This window comes from Phalangium opilio, unplaced genomic scaffold (genome assembly GCF_054372755.1).
Source record: "Phalangium opilio isolate 3A_F unplaced genomic scaffold, DU_Popi_V2 ptg000090l_1, whole genome shotgun sequence".
NCBI classification, from domain to species: Eukaryota; Metazoa; Arthropoda; class Arachnida; order Opiliones; family Phalangiidae; genus Phalangium; species Phalangium opilio.
In genome coordinates this window covers 793,843-812,080 of record NW_028324195.1, presented here as the reverse complement: position 1 = coordinate 812,080, position 18,238 = coordinate 793,843, and the positions used below count along the sequence as shown (strand labels likewise).

General features: G+C 45.6%; 19 non-coding genes across 19 annotated transcripts; all 19 read right to left on the bottom strand.

The window, feature by feature from the left end:
- Positions 1-89: 89 nt before the first annotated feature.
- Positions 90-163, bottom strand: TRNAP-AGG (transfer RNA proline (anticodon AGG)). The gene has a single exon. It is a non-coding gene; the product is annotated as a tRNA-Pro (tRNA).
- Positions 164-1,529: 1,366 nt separating this feature from the next.
- Positions 1,530-1,603, bottom strand: TRNAP-AGG (transfer RNA proline (anticodon AGG)). Its single transcript has one exon. It is a non-coding gene; the product is annotated as a tRNA-Pro (tRNA).
- A 2,325-nt stretch (positions 1,604-3,928) lies between these two features.
- Positions 3,929-4,002, bottom strand: TRNAP-AGG (transfer RNA proline (anticodon AGG)). The gene has a single exon. It is a non-coding gene; the product is annotated as a tRNA-Pro (tRNA).
- Positions 4,003-5,049: 1,047 nt separating this feature from the next.
- TRNAP-AGG (transfer RNA proline (anticodon AGG)) lies at positions 5,050-5,123 on the bottom strand. The gene has a single exon. It is a non-coding gene; the product is annotated as a tRNA-Pro (tRNA).
- Positions 5,124-7,435: 2,312 nt separating this feature from the next.
- TRNAP-AGG (transfer RNA proline (anticodon AGG)) lies at positions 7,436-7,507 on the bottom strand. The gene has a single exon. It is a non-coding gene; the product is annotated as a tRNA-Pro (tRNA).
- Positions 7,508-8,076: 569 nt separating this feature from the next.
- TRNAP-AGG (transfer RNA proline (anticodon AGG)) lies at positions 8,077-8,149 on the bottom strand. The gene has a single exon. It is a non-coding gene; the product is annotated as a tRNA-Pro (tRNA).
- A 729-nt stretch (positions 8,150-8,878) lies between these two features.
- Positions 8,879-8,950, bottom strand: TRNAP-CGG (transfer RNA proline (anticodon CGG)). Its single transcript has one exon. It is a non-coding gene; the product is annotated as a tRNA-Pro (tRNA).
- Positions 8,951-9,359: 409 nt separating this feature from the next.
- TRNAP-AGG (transfer RNA proline (anticodon AGG)) lies at positions 9,360-9,431 on the bottom strand. The gene has a single exon. It is a non-coding gene; the product is annotated as a tRNA-Pro (tRNA).
- A 568-nt stretch (positions 9,432-9,999) lies between these two features.
- TRNAP-AGG (transfer RNA proline (anticodon AGG)) lies at positions 10,000-10,072 on the bottom strand. The gene has a single exon. It is a non-coding gene; the product is annotated as a tRNA-Pro (tRNA).
- A 729-nt stretch (positions 10,073-10,801) lies between these two features.
- Positions 10,802-10,873, bottom strand: TRNAP-CGG (transfer RNA proline (anticodon CGG)). The gene has a single exon. It is a non-coding gene; the product is annotated as a tRNA-Pro (tRNA).
- Positions 10,874-11,279: 406 nt separating this feature from the next.
- TRNAP-AGG (transfer RNA proline (anticodon AGG)) lies at positions 11,280-11,353 on the bottom strand. The gene has a single exon. It is a non-coding gene; the product is annotated as a tRNA-Pro (tRNA).
- Positions 11,354-11,602: 249 nt separating this feature from the next.
- Positions 11,603-11,675, bottom strand: TRNAP-CGG (transfer RNA proline (anticodon CGG)). The gene has a single exon. It is a non-coding gene; the product is annotated as a tRNA-Pro (tRNA).
- Positions 11,676-11,923: 248 nt separating this feature from the next.
- On the bottom strand, positions 11,924-11,996 carry TRNAP-CGG (transfer RNA proline (anticodon CGG)). Its single transcript has one exon. It is a non-coding gene; the product is annotated as a tRNA-Pro (tRNA).
- A 2,015-nt stretch (positions 11,997-14,011) lies between these two features.
- On the bottom strand, positions 14,012-14,085 carry TRNAP-AGG (transfer RNA proline (anticodon AGG)). Its single transcript has one exon. It is a non-coding gene; the product is annotated as a tRNA-Pro (tRNA).
- An 89-nt stretch (positions 14,086-14,174) lies between these two features.
- Positions 14,175-14,246, bottom strand: TRNAP-CGG (transfer RNA proline (anticodon CGG)). The gene has a single exon. It is a non-coding gene; the product is annotated as a tRNA-Pro (tRNA).
- Positions 14,247-14,334: 88 nt separating this feature from the next.
- TRNAP-AGG (transfer RNA proline (anticodon AGG)) lies at positions 14,335-14,406 on the bottom strand. Its single transcript has one exon. It is a non-coding gene; the product is annotated as a tRNA-Pro (tRNA).
- Positions 14,407-15,622: 1,216 nt separating this feature from the next.
- TRNAP-AGG (transfer RNA proline (anticodon AGG)) lies at positions 15,623-15,695 on the bottom strand. The gene has a single exon. It is a non-coding gene; the product is annotated as a tRNA-Pro (tRNA).
- Positions 15,696-16,751: 1,056 nt separating this feature from the next.
- TRNAP-AGG (transfer RNA proline (anticodon AGG)) lies at positions 16,752-16,825 on the bottom strand. Its single transcript has one exon. It is a non-coding gene; the product is annotated as a tRNA-Pro (tRNA).
- Positions 16,826-16,912: 87 nt separating this feature from the next.
- Positions 16,913-16,985, bottom strand: TRNAP-AGG (transfer RNA proline (anticodon AGG)). The gene has a single exon. It is a non-coding gene; the product is annotated as a tRNA-Pro (tRNA).
- Between the last annotated feature and the right edge of the window lie 1,253 nt (positions 16,986-18,238).

Below are 18,238 nucleotides of genomic sequence, written 5' to 3'. Positions count from 1 at the left end.
CGAAAAATGACAATGAAACATGCTCAGCTCGTAGGCCTACAATTTAACTAGTTGCATTTAAATAGTCACTAATTTACTTCTGCAAAAACTCGGGTCCGTCCGGGATTTGAACCCGGGACCACTCGCACCCTAAGCGAGTATCATACCCTTAGACCAACGGACGAAAAATGACAATGAAACATGCTCATCCCGTAGGCCTGCCTTGATGTTAGTTGCGTTTCAATAGTCACTTAATTACTTCTGGTAAAACTGGGGTCCGTCCGGGATTTGAACCCAGAACCACTCACACCCTAAGCGAGTATCATACCCTTAGACCAACGGACGAAGTATGACAATGAAACATGCTCGGCTCGTAGGCCTGCAATTTAATTAGTTGCATTTAAATAGACGCTAAAATACTTCTGGAAAACTCGGTTCCGTCCAGGATTTGAACCCGGGACCACTCACACCCGAAGCGAGTATCATACCCCTAGACCAACCGACCATGTATGACCCTGAATCATGCTCATCCCGTAGGCCTACCTTGATGTTAGTTGCGTTTAAATAGTCACTTAATTACTTCTGGTAAAACTCGGGTCCGTCCGGGATTTGAACCCAGAACCACTCACACCCAAATCGAGTATCATACCCTTAGACCAACGGACGAAAAATGACAATGAAACATGCTCATCCCGTAGGCCTACCTTGATGTTAGTTGCGTTTAAATAGTCACTTAATTACTTCTGGTAAAACTCGGGTCCGTCCGGGATTTGAACCCAGAACCACTCACACCCTAAGCGAGTATCATACCCTTAGACCAACGGACGAAGTATGACAATGAAACATGCTCGGCTCGTAGGCCTGCAATTTAATTAGTTGCAATTAAATACACGCTAAATTACTTCTGGAAAAACTCGGGTCCGTCCGGGATTTGAACCCGGGACCACTCGCACACTAAGCGAGTACCATACCCCTAGACCAACGGATCATGAGTGTAAAAAAACACGCTCAACTTATAAGCCTACCCTGTAGTTAGTTGATTTAAATAGTCACTAAATTACTTCTGCAAAACTCGGGTCAATCCGGGATTTGAACCAGGGACCACTCGCACCCTGAGCGAGTATCATACCCCTAGACCAACGGACCATGTATGACGCTGAAACATGCTCATCCCGTAGGCCTACCTTGATGATAGTTGCGTTTAAATAGTCAATTACTTCTGGTAAAACTCGGGTCCATCCGGGATTTGAACCCAGGACCACTCACACCCTAAGCGAGTATCATACCCTTAGACCAACGGACGAAGTATGACAAAGAAACATGCTCAGCTCGTTGGCCTACAATTTAATTAGGTGCATTTAAATTGTCGCTAAATTACTTCTGCAAAATTTGGGTCCGTCCTGGATTTGAACCCGGGACCACTCACACCCTTAGCGAGTATCATACCCTTAGACCAACGGACGAAAAATGACAATGAAACATGCTCAGCTCGTAGGCCTACAATTTAACTAGTTGCATTTAAATAGTCACTAATTTACTTCTGCAAAAACTCGGGTCCGTCCGGGATTTGAACCCGGGACCACTCGCACCCTAAGCGAGTATCATACCCTTAGATCAACGGACGAAAAATGACAATGAAACATGCTCATCCCGTAGGCCTGCCTTGATGTTAGTTGCGTTTCAATAGTCACTTAATTACTTCTGGTAAAACTCGGGTCCGTCCGGGATTTGAACCCAGAACCACTCACACCCTAAGCGAGTATCATACCCTTAGACCAACGGACGAAGTATGACAATGAAACATGCTCGGCTCGTAGGCCTGCAATTTAATTAGTTGCATTTAAATAGACGCTAAAATACTTCTGGAAAACTCGGTTCCGTCCAGGATTTGAACCCGGGACCACTCACACCCGAAGCGAGTATCATACCCCTAGACCAACCGACCATGTATGACCCTGAAACATGCTCATCCCGTAGGCCTACCTTGATGTTAGTTGCGTTTAAATAGTCACTTAATTACTTCTGGTAAAACTCGGGTCCGTCCGGGATTTGAACCCAGAACCACTCACACCCAAATCGAGTATCATACCCTTAGACCAACGGACGAAAAATGACAATGAAACATGCTCATCCCGTAGGCCTACCTTGATGTTAGTTGCGTTTAAATAGTCACTTAATTACTTCTGGTAAAACTCGGGTCCGTCCGGGATTTGAACCCAGAACCACTCACACCCTAAGCGAGTATCATACCCTTAGACCAACGGACGAAGTATGACAATGAAACATGCTCGGCTCGTAGGCCTGCAATTTAATTAGTTGCAATTAAATAGACGCTAAATTACTTCTGGAAAAACTCGGGTCCGTCCGGGATTTGAACCCGGGACCACTCGCACACTAAGCGAGTACCATACCCCTAGACCAACGGACCATGAGTGTAAAAAAACACGCTCAACTTATAAGCCTACCCTGTAGTTAGTTGATTTAAATAGTCACTAAATTACTTCTGCAAAACTCGGGTCAATCCGGGATTTGAACCAGGGACCACTCGCACCCTGAGCGAGTATCATACCCCTAGACCAACGGACCATGTATGACGCTGAAACATGCTCATCCCGTAGGCCTACCTTGATGATAGTTGCGTTTAAATAGTCAATTACTTCTGGTAAAACTCGGGTCCATCCGGGATTTGAACCCAGGACCACTCACACCCTAAGCGAGTATCATACCCTTAGACCAACGGACGAAGTATGACAAAGAAACATGCTCAGCTCGTTGGCCTACAATTTAATTAGGTGCATTTAAATTGTCGCTAAATTACTTCCTCAAAATTTGGGTCCGTCCTGGATTTGAACCCGGGACCACTCACACCCTTAGCGAGTATCATACCCTTAGACCAACGGACGAAAAATGACAATGAAACATGCTCATCCCGTAGGCCTGCCTTGATGTTAGTTGCGTTTCAATAGTCACTTAATTACTTCTGGTAAAACTCGGGTCCGTCCGGGATTTGAACCCAGAACCACTCACACCCTAAGCGAGTATCATACCCTTAGACCAACGGACGAAGTATGACAATGAAACATGCTCGGCTCGTAGGCCTGCAATTTAATTAGTTGCATTTAAATAGACGCTAAAATACTTCTGGAAAACTCGGTTCCGTCCAGGATTTGAACCCGGGACCACTCACACCCGAAGCGAGTATCATACCCCTAGACCAACGGACCATGTATGACGCTGAAACATGCTCATCCCGTAGGCCTACCTTGATGATAGTTGCGTTTAAATAGTCAATTACTTCTGGTAAAACTCGGGTCCATCCGGGATTTGAACCCAGGACCACTCACACCCTAAGCGAGTATCATACCCTTAGACCAACGGACGAAGTATGACAATGAAACACGCTCAGCTCGTAGGCCTGCAATTTAATTAGTTGCATTTAAATAGACGCTAAATTACTTCTGGAAAACTCGGTTCCGTTCAGGATTTGAACCCGGGACCACTCACACCCGAAGCGAGTATCATACCCCTAGACCAAAGGACCATGTATGATTCTGAAACATGCTCATCCCGTAGGCCTACCTTGATGTTAGTTGCGTTTAAAAAGTCACTTAATTACTTCTGGTAAAACTCGGGTCCGTCCGGGATTTGAACCCAGAACCACTCACACCCAAAGCGAGTATCATACCCTTAGACCAACGGACGAAAAATGACAATGAAACATGCTCAGCTCGTTGGCCTACAATTTAATTAGGTGCATTTAAATAGTTGCTAAATTACTTCTGCAAAACTCGGCTCCGTCCGGGATTTGTACCCAGGACCACTCACACCCTAAGCGAGTATCATACCCTTAGACCAACGGACGAAAAATGACAATGAAACATGCTCAGCTCGTAGGCCTACAATTTAACTAGTTGCATTTAAATAGTCACTAATTTACTTCTGCAAAAACTCGGGTCCGTCCGGGATTTGAACCCGGGACCACTCGCACCCTAAGCGAGTATCATACCCTTAGACCAACGGACGAAAAATGACAATGAAACATGCTCATCCCGTAGGCCTGCCTTGATGTTAGTTGCGTTTCAATAGTCACTTAATTACTTCTGGTAAAACTCGGGTCCGTCCGGGATTTGAACCCAGAACCACTCACACCCTAAGCGAGTATCATACCCTTAGACCAACGGACGAAGTATGACAATGAAACATGCTCGGCTCGTAGGCCTGCAATTTAATTAGTTGCATTTAAATAGACGCTAAAATACTTCTGGAAAACTCGGTTCCGTCCAGGATTTGAACCCGGGACCACTCACACCCGAAGCGAGTATCATACCCCTAGACCAACGGTCCATGTGTGTAACAGAAACATGCTCAACTTATAGGTCTACCCTGTAGTTAGTTGCGTTTAAATTGTCACTAATTTACTTCTGCAAAAACTCAGGGCCCGTCCGGGATTTGAACCTGGGACCACTCACACCCTAAGCGAGTATCATCCCCTTAGACCAACGGACGAAGTATGACAATGAAATATGCTCAGCTCGTAGGCCTGCAATTTAATTAGTTGCATTTAAATAGACGCTAAATTACTTCTGGAAAACTCGGTTCCGTTCAGGATTTGAACCCGGGACCACTCACACCCGAAGCGAGTATCATACCCCTAGACCAACGGACCATGTATGATACTGAAACATGCTCATCCCGTAGGCCTACCTTGATGTTAGTTGCGTTTAAATAGTCAATTACTTCTGGTAAAACTCGGGTCCGTCCGGAATTTGAACCCGGGACCACTCACACCCAAAGCGAGTATCAAACCCTTAGACCAACGGACGAAGTATGACATAAACATGCTCAGCTCGTAGGCCTACAATTTAATTAGGTGCATTTAAATAGTTGCTAAATTACTTCTGCAAAACTCGGCTCCGTCCGGGATTTGAACCCGGGACCACTCGCACCCTAAGCGAGTATCATACCCCAATACCAACGGACCATGTGTGTTACATAACAACCCGCTCAACTTATAGGCCTACCCTGTAGTTAGTTGCATTTAAATAGTCACTAATTGACTTCTGCAAAAACTCGGATCCGTCCGGGTTTTGAACCCGGGACCACTCGCACCCTAAGCGAGTATCATACCCCTAGACCAACGGACGAAGTATGACAATAAAACATGCTCAGCTCGTAGGCCTGCAATTTAATTAGTTGCATTTAAATAGACGCTAGATTACTTCTGGAAAACTCGGTTCCGTCCAGGACTTAAACCCGGGACCACTCACACCCTAAGCGAGTATCATACCCTTAGACCAACGGACGAAAAATGACAATGAAACATGCTCAGCTCGTAGGCCTACAATAAAACTAGTTGCATTTAAATATTCGCTAAATTACTTCTGAAAAAACTCGGGTCCGTCCGGGATTTGAACCCGGGACCACTCAAACCCTAAGCGAGTACCATACGCTTAGACCAACGGACGAAAAATGACAATAAAACATGCTCAGCTCGTAGGCCTACAATTTAACTAGTTGCATTAAAATAAATTACTTCTGGAAAAACTCGGGTCAATCCGGGATTTGAACCCGGGACCACTCGCACCCTGAGCGAGTATCATACCCCTAGACCAACGGACGATGTATGACCCTGAAACATGCTCATCCCGTAGGCCTACCTTGATGTTAGTTGCGTTTAAATAGTCAATTACTTCTGGTAAAACTCGGGTCCGTCCGGAATTTGAACCCGGGACCACTCACAACCGAAGCGAGTATCATACCCCTAGACCAACCGACCATGTATGACCCTGAAACATGCTCATCCCGTAGGCCTACCTTGATGTTACTTGCGTTTAAATAGTCACTTAATTACTTCTGGTAAAACTCGGGTCCGTCCGGGATTTGAACCCAGAACCACTCACACCCAAAGCGAGTATCATACCCTTAGACCAACGGACGAAAAATGACAATGAAACATGCTCATCCCGTAGGCCTACCTTGATGTTACTTGCGTTTAAATAGTCACTTAATTACTTCTGGTAAAACTCGGGTCCGTCCGGGATTTGAACCCAGAACCACTCACACCCTAAGCGAGTATCATACCCTTAGACCAACAGACGAAGTATGACAATGAAACATGCTCGGCTCGTAGGCCTGCAATTTAATTAGTTGCATTTAAATAGACGCTAAATTACTTCTGGAAAACTCGGTTCCGTCCAGGATTTGAACCCGGGACCACTCACACCCGAAGCGAGTATCATACCCTTTGACCAACGGACCATGTATGACCCTGAAACATGCTCATCCCGTAGGCCTACCTTGATGTTAGTTGCGTTTAAATAGTCACTTAATTACTTCTGGTAAAACTCGGGTCCGTCCGGGATTTGAACCCAGAACCACTCACACCCTAAGCGAGTATCATACCCTTAGACCAACGGACGAAAAATGACAATGAAACATGCTCAGCTCGTAGGCCTACAATTTAATTAGTTGCATTTAAATTATCGCTAATTTACTTCTGGAAAAAATTGGTTCCGTCCAGGATTTGAACCCGGGACCACTCAAACCCTAAGCGAGTACCATACGCTTAGACCAACGGACGAAAAATGACAATAAAACATGCTCAGCTCGTAGGCCTACAATTTAACTAGTTGCATTAAAATAAATTACTTCTGGAAAAACTCGGGTCAATCCGGGATTTGAACCCGGGACCACTCGCACCCTGAGCGAGTATCATACCCCTAGACCAACGGACCATGTATGACCCTGAAACATGCTCATCCCGTAGGCCTACCTTGATGTTAGTTGCGTTTAAATAGTCAATTACTTCTGGTAAAACTCGGGTCCGTCCGGAATTTGAACCCGGGACCACTCAAACCCAAAGCGAGTATCAAACCCTTAGACCAACGGTCGAAGTATGACATAAACATGCTCAGCTCGTAGGCCTACAATTTTATTAGGTGCATTTAAATAGTTGCTAAATTACTTCTGCAAAACTCGGCTCCGTCCGGGATTTGAACCCGGGACCACTCGCACCCTAATCGAGTATCATACCCTTAGACCTACGGACGAAAAATGACAATGAAACATGCTCAGCTCGTAGGCCTACAATTTAACTAGTTGCATTTAAATAGTCACTAATTTACTTCTGCAAAAACTTGGGTCCGTCCGGGATTTGAACCCAGGACCACTCACACCCTAAGCGAGCATCATACCCTTAGACCAACGGACGAAGTATGACACAAACATGCTCAGCTCGTAGGCCTACAATTTAATTAGGTGCATTTAAATAGTTGCTAAATTACTTCTGCAAAACTCGGCTCCGTCCGGGATTTGAACCCGGGACCACTCACACCCTAAGCGAGTATCATACCCTTAGACCAACGGACGAAAAATGACAATGAAACATGCTCAGCTCGTAGGCCTACAATTTAATTAGGTGCATTTAAATAGTCACTAAATTACTTCTGTAAAACTCGGGCCCGTCCGGGATTTGAACCCGGGACCACTCGCACCCTAAGCGAGTATCATACCACTAGACCAACGGACCATGAATGACCCTGAAACATGCTCATCCCGTAGGCCTACCTTGATGTTAGTTGCGTTTAAATAGTCACTTAATTACTTCTGTTAAAACTCGAGTCCGTCCGGGATTTGAACCCGGGACCACTCACACCCTAAGCGAGTATCATACCCTTAGACCAACGGACGAAGTATGACAAAGAAACATGCTCAGCTCGTAGGCCTACAATTTAATTAGGTGCATTTATATAGTCGCTAAATTACTTCTGGAAAATTTGGGTACGTCCGGGATTTGAACCCGGGAACACTCGCACCCTATGCGATTATCATACCCCTAGACCAACGGACCGTGTGTGTAACAAAAACACGCTCAACTTATAGGCCTACCCTGCAGTTAGTTGCATTTAAATAGTCACTAATTTACTTCTGCAAAAACTCGGGTCCGTCCGGGATTTGAACCCAGGACCACTCACAACCGAAGCGAGTATCATACCCTTAGACCAACGGACGAAGTATGACAATTAAACATGCTCAGCTCGTAGTCCTACAATTTAATTAGGTGCATTTAAATAGTCGCTAAGTTACTTCTGCAAAACTCGGCTCCGTCCGGGATTTGAACCCGGGACCACCCGCACCCTAAGCGAGTATCATACCGCTAGACCAACGGACCATGTGTGTAACAAAAACACGCTGAACTTATAGGCCTACCCTGTAGTTAGTTGAATTTAAATAGTCACTAATTTACGTCTGCAAAAACTCGGGTCCGTCCGGGATTTGAACCCGTGACCATTCACACACGAAGCGAGTATCATACCCCTAGACCAACGGACCACGTGTGTAACTAAAACATGCTCAACTCATAGGCCTACCCTGTAGTTAGTTGATTTAAATAGTCACTAATTACTTCTGAAAAAACTCGGGTCCGTCCGAGATTTGAACCCGGGACCACTCACACCCGAAGCGAGTATCATACCCCTAGACCAACGGACGAAGTATGACAATGAGACATGCTCAGCTCGTAGGCCTGCAATTTAATTAGTTGCATTTAAATAGACGCTAAATTACTTCTGCAAAACTCGGTTCCGTCCAGCATTTGAACCCGGGACCACACACACCCGAAGCGAGTATCATACCCCTAGACCAACGGACCATGTATGACCCTGAAACATGCTCATCCCCTAGGCCTACCTTGATGTTAGTTGCGTTTAAATATTCACTAAATTACTTCTGGTAAAACTTGGGTCCGTCCGGGATTTGAACCCGGGACCACTCACACCCTAAGCGAGTATCATACCCTTAGACCAACGGACGAAGTATGACAAAGAAACATGCTCAGCTCGTAGGCCTACAATTTAATTAGGTGCATTTAAATAGTCTCTAAATTACTTCTGAAAAATTTGGGTCCGTTCGGGATTTGAACCCGGGACCACTCACACCCGAAGCGAGTATCATACCCCTAGACCAACGGACCACGTAAGTAACTAAAACATGCTCAACTCATAGGCCTACCATGTATTTAGTTGCATTTAAAAAGACGCTAAATTACTTCTGGAAAACTCGGTTCCGTCGAAGATTTGAACCCGGGACCACTCACACCCGAAGCGAGTATCATACTCCCAGACCAACGGACCATGTATGACCCTGAAACATGCTCATCCCGTAGGCCTATCTTGATGTTAGTTGCGTTTAAATAGTCACTTCATTACTTCTGGTAAAATTCGGGTCCGTCCGCGATTTGAACCCGGGACCACTCACACCCTAAGCGAGTATCATACCCTTAGACCAACGGACGAAAAATGACAATGAAACATGCTCAGCTCGTAGGCCTACAATTTAATTAGGTGCATTTAAATAGTCACTAAATTACTTCTGTAAAACTCGGGCCCGTCCGGGATTTGAACCCGGGACCACTCGCACCCTAAGCGAGTATCATACCACTAGACCAACGGACCATGAATGACCCTGAAACATGCTCATCCCGTAGGCCTACCTTGATGTTAGTTGCGCTAAATAGTCACTTAATTACTTCTGTTAAAACTCGAGTCCGTCCGGGATTTGAACCCGGGACCACTCACACCCTAAGCGAGTATCATACCCTTAGACCAACGGACGAAGTATGACAAAGAAACATGCTCAGCTCGTAGGCCTACAATTTAATTAGGTGCATTTATATAGTCGCTAAATTACTTCTGGAAAATTTGGGTACGTCCGGGATTTGAACCCGGGAACACTCGCACCCTATGCGATTATCATACCCCTAGACCAACGGACCGTGTGTGTAACAAAAACACGCTCAACTTATAGGCCTACCCTGCAGTTAGTTGCATTTAAATAGTCACTAATTTACTTCTGCAAAAACTCGGGTCCGTCCGGGATTTGAACCCAGGACCACTCACAACCGAAGCGAGTATCATACCCTTAGACCAACGGACGAAGTATGACAATTAAACATGCTCAGCTCGTAGTCCTACAATTTAATTAGGTGCATTTAAATAGTCGCTAAGTTACTTCTGCAAAACTCGGCTCCGTCCGGGATTTGAACCCGGGACCACCCGCACCCTAAGCGAGTATCATACCCCTAGACCAACGGACCATGTGTGTAACAAAAACACGCTGAACTTATAGGCCTACCCTGTAGTTAGTTGAATTTAAATAGTCACTAATTTACGTCTGCAAAAACTCGGGTCCGTCCGGGATTTGAACCCGTGACCATTCACACACGAAGCGAGTATCATACCCCTAGACCAACGGACCACGTGTGTAACTAAAACATGCTCAACTCATAGGCCTACCCTGTAGTTAGTTGATTTAAATAGTCACTAATTACTTCTGAAAAAACTCGGGTCCGTCCGAGATTTGAACCCGGGACCACTCACACCCGAAGCGAGTATCATACCCCTAGACCAACGGACGAAGTATGACAATGAGACATGCTCAGCTCGTAGGCCTGCAATTTAATTAGTTGCATTTAAATAGACGCTAAATTACTTCTGCAAAACTCGGTTCCGTCCAGCATTTGAACCCGGGACCACACACACCCGAAGCGAGTATCATACCCCTAGACCAACGGACCATGTATGACCCTGAAACATGCTCATCCCCTAGGCCTACCTTGATGTTAGTTGCGTTTAAATATTCACTAAATTACTTCTGGTAAAACTTGGGTCCGTCCGGGATTTGAACCCGGGACCACTCACACCCTAAGCGAGTATCATACCCTTAGACCAACGGACGAAGTATGACAAAGAAACATGCTCAGCTCGTAGGCCTACAATTTAATTAGGTGCATTTAAATAGTCTCTAAATTACTTCTGAAAAATTTGGGTCCGTTCGGGATTTGAACCCGGGACCACTCACACCCGAAGCGAGTATCATACCCCTAGACCAACGGACCACGTAAGTAACTAAAACATGCTCAACTCATAGGCCTACCATGTATTTAGTTGCATTTAAAAAGACGCTAAATTACTTCTGGAAAACTCGGTTCCGTCGAAGATTTGAACCCGGGACCACTCACACCCGAAGCGAGTATCATACTCCCAGACCAACGGACCATGTATGACCCTGAAACATGCTCATCCCGTAGGCCTATCTTGATGTTAGTTGCGTTTAAATAGTCACTTCATTACTTCTGGTAAAATTCGGGTCCGTCCGCGATTTGAACCCGGGACCACTCACACCCTAAGCGAGTATCATACCCTTAGACCAACGGACCATGATTGTATCAAAAACACGCTCAATTTATAGGCCTACCCTGTAGTTAGTTGATTTAAATAGTCACTAAATTACTTCTACATAACTCGGGTCCGTCCGGGATTTGAACCCGGGACCACTCGCACCCTAAGCGAGTATCATACCCTTAGACCAACGGACGAAAAATGACAATGAAACATGCTCAGCTCGTAGGCCTACAATTTAATTAGTTGCATTTAAATTGTCGCTAATTTACTTCTGGAAAAAATTGGTTCCGTCCAGGATTTGAACCCGGGACCACTCACACCCGAAGCGAGTATCATACCCCTAGACCAACGGGCCATGTATGACCCTGAAACATGCTCATCCCGTAGGCCTACCTTGATGATAGTTGCGTTTAAATAGTCACTAAATTTTTTCTGGTAAAACTTGGTTCCGTCCAGGATTTGAACCCGGGACCACTCACACCCGAAGCGAGTATCATACCCCTAGACCAACGGACCATGTATGATTCTGAAACATGCTCATCCCGTAGGCCTACCTTGATGTTAGTTGCGTTTAAATAGTCACTTAATTACTTCTGGTAAAACTCGGGTCCGTCCGGGATTTAAACCCAGAACCATTCACACCCTAAGCGAGTATCATACCCTTAGACCAACGGACGAAAAATGACAATAAAACATGCTCAGCTCGTAGGCCTACAATTTAATTAGGTGCATTTAAATAGTTGCTAAATTTCTTCTGCAAAACTCGGCTCCGTCCGGGATTTGAACCCGGGACCACTCACACCCGAAGCGAGCATCATACCCCTAGACCAACGGACCATGTATGACCCTGAAACATGCTCAGATCGTAGGCCTACAATTTAATTAGGTGCATTTAAATAGTCGCTAAACTACTTCTGCAAAACTCGACTCCGTCCGGGATTTGAACCAGGGACCACTCACACCCGAAGCGAACATCATACCCCTAGACCAACGAACCATGTATGACCCTGAAACATGCTCATCCCGTAGGCCTACCTTGATGTTAGTTGCGTTTAAATAGTCACTTAATTACTTCTGGTAAAACTCGGGTCCGTCCGGGATTTGAACCCGGGACCACTCACACCCTAAGCGAGTATCATACCCTTAGACCAACGGACGAAATATGACAATTAAACATGCTCAGCTCGTAGGCCTACAATTTAATTAGGTGCATTTAAATAGTCGCTAAGTTACTTCTGCAAAACTCGGCTCCATCCGGGATTTGAACCCGGGACCACTCGCACCCTAAGCGAGTATCATAGCCCTAGACCAACGTACCACGTGTGTAACTAGAACATGCTCAACTCATAGCCCTACCCTGTAGTTAGTTGATTTAAATAGTCACTAATTACTTCTGCAAAACTCGGGTCCGTCCGAGATTTGAACCCGGGACCACTCACACCCTAAGCGAGTATCATACCCTTAGACCAACGGACGAAGTATGACAAAGAAACATGCTCAGCTCGTAGGCCTACAATTTAATTAGGTGCATTTAAATAGTCGCTAAATTACTTCTGCAAAATTTAGGTCCTTCCGGGATTTGAACCCGGGACCACTCACACCCGAAGCGAGTATCATACCCCCAGACCAACGGACCACGTATGTAACTAAAACATGCTCAACTCATAGGCCTACCCTGTAGTTAGTTGATTTAAATAGTCACTAATTACTTCTGCAAAACTCGGGTCCGTCCGAGATTTGAACCCGGGACCACTCACACCCGAAGCGAGTATCATACCCCTAGACCAACGGACGAAGTATGACAATGAAACATGCTCAGCTCGTTGGCCTGCAATTTAATTAGTTGCATTTAAATAGACGCTAAATTACTTCTGCAAAACTCGGTTCCGTCCAGGATTCGAACCCGGGACCACTCACACCCGAAGCGAGTATTATACCCTTAGACCAACGGACGAAAAATGACAATGAAACATGCTCAGCTCGTAGGCCTACAATTTAACTAGTTGCATTTAAATAGTCGCTAAATTACTTCTGGAAAAACTCGGGTCCATCCGTCCAGGATTTGAACCCGGGACCACTCACACCCTAAGCGAGTATCATACCCTTAGACCAACGGACGAAAAATGACAATGAAACATGCTCAGCTCGTAGGCCTACAATTTAACTAGTTGCATTTAAATAGTCGCTAAATTACTTCTGGAAAAACTCGGGTCCGTCCGTCCAGGATTTGAACCCGGGACCACTCACACCCTAAGCGAGTATCATACCCTTAGACCAACGGACGAAGTATGACCCTGAAACATGCTCAGCTCTTAGGCCTGCAATTTAATTAGTTGCATTTAAATAGACGCTAAATTACTTCTGCAAAACTCGGTGCCGTCAAGGATTTGAACCCGGGACCACTCAGACCCGAAGCAAGTATCATACCCCTAGACCAACGGACCATGTATGACCCTGAAACATGCTCATCCCTAGGCCTACCTTGATGTTAGTTGCGTTTTAATAGTAACTAAATTACTTCTGGTAAAACTCGGTTCCGTCCGCGATTTGAACCCGGGACCACTCGCACCCTAAGCGAGTATCATATCCCTAGACCAACGGACCATGAGTGTAACAAAAACACGCTCAACTTATAAGCCTACCCTGTAGTTAGTTGATTTAAATAGTCACTAAATTACTTCTGCAAAACTCGGGTCAATCCGGGATTTGAACCCGGGACCTCTCGCACCCTGAGCGAGTATCATACCCCAATACCAACGGACTATGTGTGTTACATAGCAACCTGCTCAACTTATAGGCCTACCCTGTAGTTAGTTGCATTTAAATAGTCACTAATTGACTTCTGCAAAAACTCGGGTCCGTCCGGGATTTGAACCCGGGACCACTCGCACCCTAAGCGAGTATCATACCCTTAGACCAACGGACGAAAAATGACAATCAAACATGCCCAGCTCGTAGGCCTACAATTTAACTAGTTGCATTTAAATAGTCGCTAAATTACTTCTGGAAAAACTCGGGTCCGTTCGGGATTTGAACCCGGGACCACTCACATCCGAAGCGAGTATCATACCCCTAGACCAACGGACCATGTATGACCCTGAAACATTCTCAGTTCGTAGGCCTGCAATTTAATTAGTTGCATTTAAATAGACGCTAAATTACTTCTGCAAAACTCGGGTCCGTCCGGGATTTGAACCCGGGACCACTCGCATCCTAAGCGAGTATCAAACCCCTAGACCAACGGACCATGTGTGTTACATAACAACCCGCTCAACTTATAGGCCTACCCTGTATTTAGTTGCATTTAAATAGTCACTAATTGACTTCTGCAAAAACTCGGGTCCGTCCGGGATTTGATCCCGGGACCACTCACGCCCGAAGCGAGTATCATACCCCTAGACCAACGGACGAAGTATGACAATGAAACATGCTCAGCTCGTAGGCCTGCAATTTAATTAGTTGCATTTAAATAGACGCTAAATTACTTCTGCAAAACTCGTTTCCGTCCAGGATTTGAACCCGGGACCACTCACACCCGAAGCAAGTATCATACCCGTACACCAACGGACCATGTATGACCCTGAAACATGCTCATCCCCTAGGCCTACCTTGATGTTAGTTGCGTTTTAATAGTCACTAAATTACTTCTGGTAAAACTCGGGTCCGTCCGCGATTTGAACCCGGGACCACTCGCACCCTAAGCGAGTATCATATCCCTAGACCAACGGACCATGAGTGTAACAAAAACACGCTCAACTTATAAGCCTACCCTGTAGTTAGTTGATATAAATAGTCACTAAATTACTTCTGCAAAACTCGGGTCAATCCGGGATTTGAACCCGGGACCACTCGCACCCTGAGCGAGTATCATACCCCTAGACCAACGGACGAAGTATGACAATGAAACATGCTCATCCCGTAGGCCTACCTTGATGTTAGTTGCATTTAAATAGTCACTAAATTACTTCTGCAAAACTCGTTTCCGTCCGGGATTTGAACCCGGGACCACTCACACCCTAAGCGAGTATCATACCCTTTGACCAACGGACGAAAAATGACAATGAAACATGCTCAGCTCGTAGGCCTACAATTTAACTAGTTGCATTTAAATAGTCGCTAAATTACTTCTGGAAAAACTCGGGTCCGTCCGTCCAGGATTTGAACCCGGGACCACTCACACCCTAAGCGAGTATCATACCCTTAGACCAACGGAAGAAAAATGACAATGAAACATGCTCAGCTCGTAGGCCTACAATTTAACTAGTTGCATTTAAATAGTCGCTAAATTACTTCTGGAAAAACTCGGGTCCGTCCGGGATTTGAACCCGGGACCACTCACACTCTAAGCGAGTATCATACCCATAGACCAACGGACGAAGTATGACAATGAAACATGCTCAGATCGTAGGCCTACAATTTAATTAGGTGCATTTAAATAGTCGCTAAATTACTTCTGCAAAACTCGACTCCGTCCGGGATTTGAACCCGGGACCACTCGCACCCTAAGCGAGTATCAAACCCCTAGACCAACGGACCATGTGTGTTACATAACAACCCGCTCAACTTATAGGATTACCCTGTAGTTAGTTCCATTTAAATAGTCACTAATTGACTTCTGCAAAAACTCGGGTCCGTCCGGGATTTGATCCCGGGACCACTCACGCCCGAAGCGAGTATCATACCCCTAGACCAACGGACGAAGTATGACAATGAAACATGCTCATCCCGTAGGCCTACCTTGATGTTAGTTGCATTTAAATAGTCACTAAATTACTTCTGCAAAACTCGTTTCCGTCCGGGATTTGAACCCGGGACCACTCACACCCTAAGCGAGTATCATACCCTTTGACCAACGGACGAAAAATGACAATGAAACATGCTCAGCTCGTAGGCCTACAATTTAACTAGTTGCATTTAAATAGTCGCTAAATTACTTCTGGAAAAACTCGGGTCCGTCCGTCCAGGATTTGAACCCGGGACCACTCACACCCTAAGCGAGTATCATAGCCTTAGACCAACGGACGAAGTATGACCCTGAAACATGCTCAGCTCTTAGGCCTGCAATTTAATTAGTTGCATTTAAATAGACGCTAAATTACTTCTGCAAAACTCGGTGCCGTCAAGGATTTGAACCCGGGACCACTCACACCCGAAGCAAGTATCATACCCCTAGACCAACGGACCATGTATGACCCTGAAACATGCTCATCCCTAGGCCTACCTTGATGTTAGTTGCGTTTTAATAGTCACTAAATTACTTCTGGTAAAACTCGGTTCCGTCCGCGATTTGAACCCGGGACCACTCGCACCCTAAGCGAGTATCATATCCCTAGACCAACGGACCATGAGTTTAACAAAAACACGCTCAACTTATAAGCCTACCCTGTAGTTAGTTGATTTAAATAGTCACTAAATTACTTCTGCAAAACTCGGGTCAATCCGGGATTTGAACCCGGGACCTCTCGCACCCTGAGCGATTATCATACCCCAATACCAACGGACTATGTGTGTTACATAGCAACCTGCTCAACTTATAGGCCTACCCTGTAGTTAGTTGCATTTAAATAGTCACTAATTGACTTCTGCAAAAACTCGGGTCCGTCCGGGATTTGAACCCGGGACCACTCGCACCCTAAGCGAGTATCATACCCTTAGACCAACGGACGAAAAATGACAATCAAACATGCCCAGCTCGTAGGCCTGCAATTTAATTAGTTGCATTTAAATAGACGCTAAATTACTTCTGCAAAACTCGACTCCGTCCGGGATTTGAACCCGGGACCACTCGCATCCTAAGCGAGTATCAAACCCCTAGACCAACGGACCATGTGTGTTACATAACAAACCGCTCAACTTATAGGCCTACCCTGTAGTTAGTTGCATTTAAATAGTCACTAATTGACTTCTGCAAAAACTCGGGTCCGTCCGGGATTTGATCCCGGGACCACTCACGCCCGAAGCGAGTATCATACCCCTAGACCAACGGACGAAGTATGACAATGAAACATGCTCAGCTCGTAGGCCTGCAATTTAATTAGTTGCATTTAAATAGACGCTAAATTACTTCTGCAAAACTCGTTTCCGTCCAGGATTCGAACCCGGGACCACTCACACCCGAAGCGAGTATCATACCCCTAGACCAACGGACCATGTATGACCCTGAAACATGCTCATCCCGTAGGCCTACCTTGATGTTAGTTGCGTTCAAATAGTCACTAAATTACTTCTGCAAAACTCGTTTCCGTCCGGGATTTGAACCCGGGACCACTCACACCCTAAGCGAGTATCATACCCTTAGACCAACGGTCGAAGTATGACACAGAAACATGCTCAGCTCGTAGGCCTAAAATTTAATTAGGTGCATTTAAATAGACGCTAAATTACTACTGCAAAACTCGTTTCCGTCCAGGATTTGAACCCGGGACCACTCACACCCGAAGCGAGTATCATACCCCTAGACCAACGGACCATGTATGATCCTGAAACATGCTCAGCTCGTAGGCCTGCAATTTAATTAGTTGCATTTAAATAGACGCTAAATTACTTCTGCAAAACTCGGTTCCGTCAAGGATTTGAACCCGGGACCACTCACACCCGAAGCGAGTATCATACCCCTACACCAACGGACCATGTATGACCCTGAAACATGCTCATCCCCTAGGCCTACCTTGATGTTAGTTGCGTTTAAATAGTCACTAAATTACTTCTGGTAAAACTCGGGTCCGTCCGGGATTTGAACCCGGGACCTCTCACACCCTAAGCGAGTACCATACCCTTAGACCAACGGACGAAAAATGGCAATGAAACATGCTCAGATCGTAGGCCTACAATTTAATTAGGTGCATTTAAATAGTCGCTAAATTACTTCTGCAAAACTCGACTCCGTCCGGGATTTGAACCCGGGACCACTCGCATCCTAAGCGAGTATCACACCCCTAGACCAACGGACCATGTGTGTTACATAACAACCCGCTCAACTTATAGGCCTACCCTGTAGTTAGTTGCATTTAAATAGTCACTAATTGACTTCTGCAAAAACTCGGGTCCGTCCGGGATTTGATCCCGGGACCACTCACGCC